General features: G+C 51.7%; 1 long non-coding RNA gene across 1 annotated transcript; it reads left to right on the top strand.

The window, feature by feature from the left end:
• The first annotated feature begins 1,555 nt into the window (after nucleotides 1–1,555).
• LOC132462339 (uncharacterized) lies at nucleotides 1,556–2,814 on the top strand. The gene is made up of 3 exons (XR_009526818.1): nucleotides 1,556–2,173; nucleotides 2,272–2,363; nucleotides 2,568–2,814. It is a non-coding gene; the product is annotated as an uncharacterized LOC132462339 (long non-coding RNA).
• Nucleotides 2,815–5,625: the final 2,811 nt, after the last annotated feature.

The following is a 5,625-nucleotide window of genomic DNA, read 5'->3' as shown; positions in this document are numbered from 1 at the left end:
AGTCAGCTGAGGTGGTTTGGGCATCTGGTAAGGATGCCCACTGGGCGCCTTCCTTGGGAGGTGTTTCAGGCACGTCCAGTGGGGAGGAGACCTCGGGGAAGACCCAGGACTAGGTGGAGAGATTATATCTCAACACTGGCCTGGGAACGCCTCGGGATCCCCCCGTCAGAGCTGGTCAATGTGGCCCGGGAAAGGGAAGTCTGGGGCCCCCTGCTTGAGCTGCTCCCCCCGCGACCCGACCCCGGATAAGCGGATGACGATGAGGATGAGGATGAGGATGTATACCTATTTATGTTTGTGTTGAATCGTTTTTTTTTAGGGTCAGCCCAGCAAACGGAGGCTTTTGTGCGCCTTAGGGTGGCGCACAAACATTTGTTTACCGGTGGAAGGGATAGTGCCACTATCCAATGTTGTACAATTAATGCACAACCGATCATTTGCAATGTTTGTAATTTTTAATGAACGTATTTAATTGTATTTTATATGATATACTTATGTGTTCAAAGCACTGGTAGATTGTAGGCATATATGAATGAATGAATCAGATCAGTTAAATAATATATCCAAATAAATACACGTTTATCATCTCTTTCTTTGTCTTTTTCCCCCTGCATAATAGTAATCAACCGTACTGTAAATGTGATGCATGAATTAAGTTCTCAGACAATTTCAATTAGTTTTATAAGAATTGAATGGATTTTCCTTTTAATAAAGACAATTCGATCAACCACAACAAAGCTTTTGTGACTTCCCCAAAGAGGCTCCATGCGAAGGAGACATGACCGCATTCATAGCAAGGACGCGTCCTAGCAAGGACGCGTCCTAGCAAGGCTGCAGCCTTCACTTTGGGAAACAGCCAGAGTCTGATTTAAACCCGTGTGTCTTGCTAACAAAGAGACTTCAGTGAGCCCAACTCTTGACCCAAAACTCAACATTGTTGGTTGGACTAAATTGCATTGCACAGTTGATATGAATACTTAATGTTTTATATTCATTTTACTCAGAAATCATAATGAGACATGATTTCTGAGACGTTTTTACAGTGTATTAGTCATTCAAAAACCGTACGGAATTCCTGCCAAACCGCACGGAATCCGTACAAGTGTTTTGCACTTTTACCGCGCCATTCTAGAGCCAGTAAGTGGCCTTCTTGGCTTTCCATAACTCAATGGCCTTGCTCATTCATGTTTTGTGATGACAAGCAAACCATATACGATCCATATAAATCGTCAGAAATATTGTCTGTGTGTGAAATGTGTGTAAAATGATCATATTTGTTACGTGTAGACTATAATATTATGAATATAATTAGCCATGGTGGCCGAAGTCTCCGTGTGTAGCGTTAGCATTTTACTAATAGGCTAACCAAGGATAGGTTCCGCTAGTTATTTGCTGACCCGTTTTTGTCCGATCAGCGACATATTATTAACATTATGTATATGTTCAGTGTCAAATATAGTTGATGGAAAGGTGGTAGTGAGAGGTAGATGCAACCGCTCGATGAGGAGGAATGAGGAGCCCAACATACTACAGGTTTCTGCTGAGTTAGGGCCCAAGTCTGTGTTTGTTTTGATAGTCTGTCTGGACTAACAACTGCAGTTACAGTTTTCCTCTTCTTCTGAAGTTCAGATCATTTTCATTGTTCTTTCTTACAAACAGTACAGTAGCGTGCTTAAGACTTGGCCCACCTAGCTTGCTGCAATGTTGTGGCTGTACAGACTTATGTATTTTTCTTCTTCTTCATTAAAGCACAAGCCGTAAATAGAGGAAATTTGTTCAGTGCATTAAAAGGACAAACATCTAGGCTAGTTTATGTTATAACATTGCTAAAACAACAGATGTAATGGTGGCCCAAGAGTTTTGCACGGAACTGTACATGGCTTTTCTGCGGTTGCAGACTCCTTGCCAGTTTCCAATTGGCCTTATATCAAGGTCCTACCTACTAAGTTCAGTAACTCAATTCCTATGGTGTTCACAGATCACCCTGGAGGCTGTTGGACAACTTGGTCTCTCAGAGCACAGCTGTAGCTGTGCTGCGGGCAAAGGCTTCTGTAGCCATGTAACCACTCTGCTCTTCCAGACAGCGCATTATGTGCAAATGGGCCTTGATGTGGTTCCACCTTCCCTGGCCTGTACCAGTCAACCACAGATGTGGCATCGACCTAGAACACAGGTGTGCTGTTGTGTCCTCTGTTCAAATCATACACTTCAGTATTTGTCTAGAGTATATGAGCATTTCCTGTGCGACTACATTTTTGTTGTTCGTTTCAGGGAATCCATCAAGAGGCTGTGAGTGACCTTGTGGTGAAAAAACCCAAGTCGGTGGGGAAGAGTCAAGTCCACACTCCAAAGAGCGTATGCTGGTAAGAAATTTGTTTTGCAATTTGCAGTCTGTTAAACTTGCTCATTATGACAAGATGCATATTAGAATATATCTGTTATCACTACAATATAAAAAAAAAAACAGTCCCATTTTTATTTGAGGGCCCTACCAGAACAACACATCTTGGCGTCTGGAGCAAAGCTGAGTGAGATTCACCCTCGCCCTTTGATGTCCCACATCCTAGAGGGAATATCCAGCTTGGAGTTGGTACCATCTCAGATGTGCTGACCTGGAAGATGTCAGCAATGACCTGTTCTTTAAGGCCAGTTGCTACTCTACAACAGTAGATGAAAAACTCATCAATGACTGGAATCTTCCTTGAAGGGCTTGGTGTTGGAATCGCCTCTTGTCCAATCCTCTGTGCTTTGCTCCAATAAACAATATATTGTGTTGAGGGGCAAACAGACTCCCAAAACATTTGAAACACTTCTTGAGATGGAAACAGAGTGTAATATTTGGGGTTGCCACACACCCCCATCCTCAGCAGCAAGCCGGGGGTTCCTCCTGTTAGCCCTAGGCAGGCGTCCCTTCGGGACAGTGCGTCTGCGTTACCGTGAGCCCTTCCGGGTCGATGGACCACCTGGAAGCGGTAGTCTTGCAGGGCCAGGAACCAGCGCGTCACCCTGGCGTTGGTGTCCTTGGCCGTTGCCATCCACTTTAGGGGGGCGTGGTCGGTGACCAGGCTAAAGTTCCGACCGAGGAGGAAGTAACAGAGCTTTTCTAGGGTCCACTTGATTGCCAGCGCCTCCTTTTCCACCGTTGAGTATGCCCTTTCGCTGGCCTGGAGCTTCCGGCTGATGAAGGTCACCGGATGCTCCTCTCCTGACCGGACCTGAGATAGAACGGCTCCCAGCCCCACCTCAGACGCGTCCGTGTGTACCACGAAGGGGAGGCTGAAGTCCGGGGTGATGAGCACGGGCTCGGTGCAGAGAGCCTGCCGTAGGTGGGAGAAGGCTTCCTCAACCTCCTCCGTCCACTTTACTCAGTCGGGTAGAGTCCTCCGGGTTAGCTCGTTGAGGGGGCTGGCCAGTGTTGCGAACGCGGGGATGAACCTCTGATAGTACCCGACTAGTCCCAGGAAGGACTTCACCTGTTTCTTGGTGGTTGGCCTGGGCCAGGTCCGGATGGCTTGCACTTTTTCGTCCTGGGGTCTCACACAGCCCCTCCCGACTTGATAGCCCAGGTAGGAGGCCTCCTCCAGGCCCAGGCGACACTTCTTGGGGTTGGCCGTGAGGCCGGCGGTTCGAAGCGCCCCCAGGACGGCTCGGAGGTGGTGGAGATGGATGGTCCAGGTGCTGCTGTGCATTACGATGTCATCTATATACGCGGCGGTGTATTCTTTGTGGGCCCGTAGGATCCGGTCCATCATCCATTGAAAGGTTGCGGGTGCCCCATGCACCCCGAACGGGAGGACGGTGTATTGGTATAGCCCGTCTGGTGTGGCTAACGCCGTCTTCTCCCGGGACCGCTTGGTGAGGGGGACCTGCCAGTATCCCTTCGTGAGGTCTAGGGTGGATATGAACCGGGCCGGGCCCAGTTGCTCTATCAACTCGTCTACCCGTGGCATAGGGTAGGCGTCGAAGACAGACGCTTCGTTCAGTTTGCGAAAGTCATTGCAGAACCGGTAGGTCCCGTCTGGTTTGGGTACCAGAACCACCGGGCTGGACCACGCGCTATGGGACTCCTCTATGACCCCCATCTGCAGCATGCGGGCGACCTCTGTTCTGATGACGGCACGCCGTGCTTCCGGGATGCGGTAGGGCCGGAGGCGGACTCTGACTCCCGGTTCTGTCCGGATGTCGTGGCTGACGGTTGTGGTCCTGCCGGGTCGCTCTGAGAAGACATCCAGATGTTGGAGCACCATGTCCCGCATGTCCTGTGTCTGGCTCGGGCTCAGCAGCTCCCCCACTGGGACCTCTGGAGGGGGCAGTCGAGCGGCCAGCGTCAGGAGAGTTGGATCCCGCGGAGTGGTCAGTGGTTGCCACCGCTTCAGCAGGTTGATGTGGTACAGCTGGGTGGTCTTGTGTCTCCCCGGTTGCCGTACCCGGTAATTGACCTCGCCCACCCGGTCGATGATCTCATAGGGTCCCTGCCACTTGGCCAGGAACTTGCACTCAGAGGTCGGGATGAGGACGAGGACCTGGTCGCCCGGGTCGAAGGTGCGCAGCTGGGCCCCCCGGTTGTACACCCGAGCTTGGGCTTGCTGGGCTCGTCCAAGGTGCTCCCGGACCACGGGCCACACCTGCGCCATCCTGTCCCGCACCTGCTCCACGTGCTCGATGATGGTGCGGTGGGGGGAGGGTTGGCTCTCCCAGGCGTCCCGGGCGATGTCGAGGAGCCCTCTCGGTCGTCTCCCATAGAGTAGCTCGAACGGGGAGAAGCCGGTGGAGGCCTGGGGTACCTCCCTGATGGCGAACAGGACGTGAGGGAGTAGCTGGTCCCAGATCTTTCCATCGACCTCCATCACCTTTTTCAGCATGCGTTTTAAGGTCTGATTAAACCTCTCTACCAGTCCGTCGGTGTGGGGGTGGTAGACGGAGGTCCGGAGGTGGCGGATCTGTAACAGACTGAGTAGGTCCTTTAACACCCGGGACATAAAGCATCAGCCTTGATCTGTCAAGATCTCCCTAACTATTCCCACCCTGCTAAATAACGTCATTAGCTCTCTTGCCACTGCCTTGGCTGTGGCGGCGCGGAGAGGTATGGCCTCTGGGTAGCGGGTCGCGTAGTCTACCATGACCAGTATGTAGCGTGACCTCGGCTAGTTCTGGGGAGGGGGCCTACGATGTCTAATGCTAGTCCGTCGAAGGGGACCTCGATCAGGGGCATGGGTATGAGGGGATTCTGTACGGACGGTCTAGGGGCGGTACGTTGGCACTCGGGGCAGGCTCGGCAGTAGTCCTCTATGTCTTTCTTTACCCCTGGCCAATAAAATCTATCTAACACCCGGTCCCTGGTCTTATCCATCCCCAGATGAGCCCCTAGGAGGTGTGAGTGGGCCATGTACAACACCTTGCTAACATAGGACCGTGGAACGATCAGCTGTTCCACCTCCTCTCCCCCCCTCTGAATTACCCTAGACAGTAACCCTCCCCGTGTGCTGTAATGTGGGTACTGCCGGCAACTCACCGAGTCCCGTGATAGTCCCTCGTGGGTTTGCACGTGTCCCCAGGCGTGTCTTAAGGAGTCATCCTCCAGCTGGGCGGTGGCGAACCGTCCGCCCCTGTCCGCTCGCCCCTCAA

This window comes from Gadus macrocephalus, chromosome 8 (assembly GCF_031168955.1).
Source record: "Gadus macrocephalus chromosome 8, ASM3116895v1".
NCBI classification, from domain to species: Eukaryota; Metazoa; Chordata; class Actinopteri; order Gadiformes; family Gadidae; genus Gadus; species Gadus macrocephalus.
The sequence above is the reverse complement of the archived record's forward strand: the minus strand, read 5'-3'. Positions and strand labels throughout refer to the sequence as shown.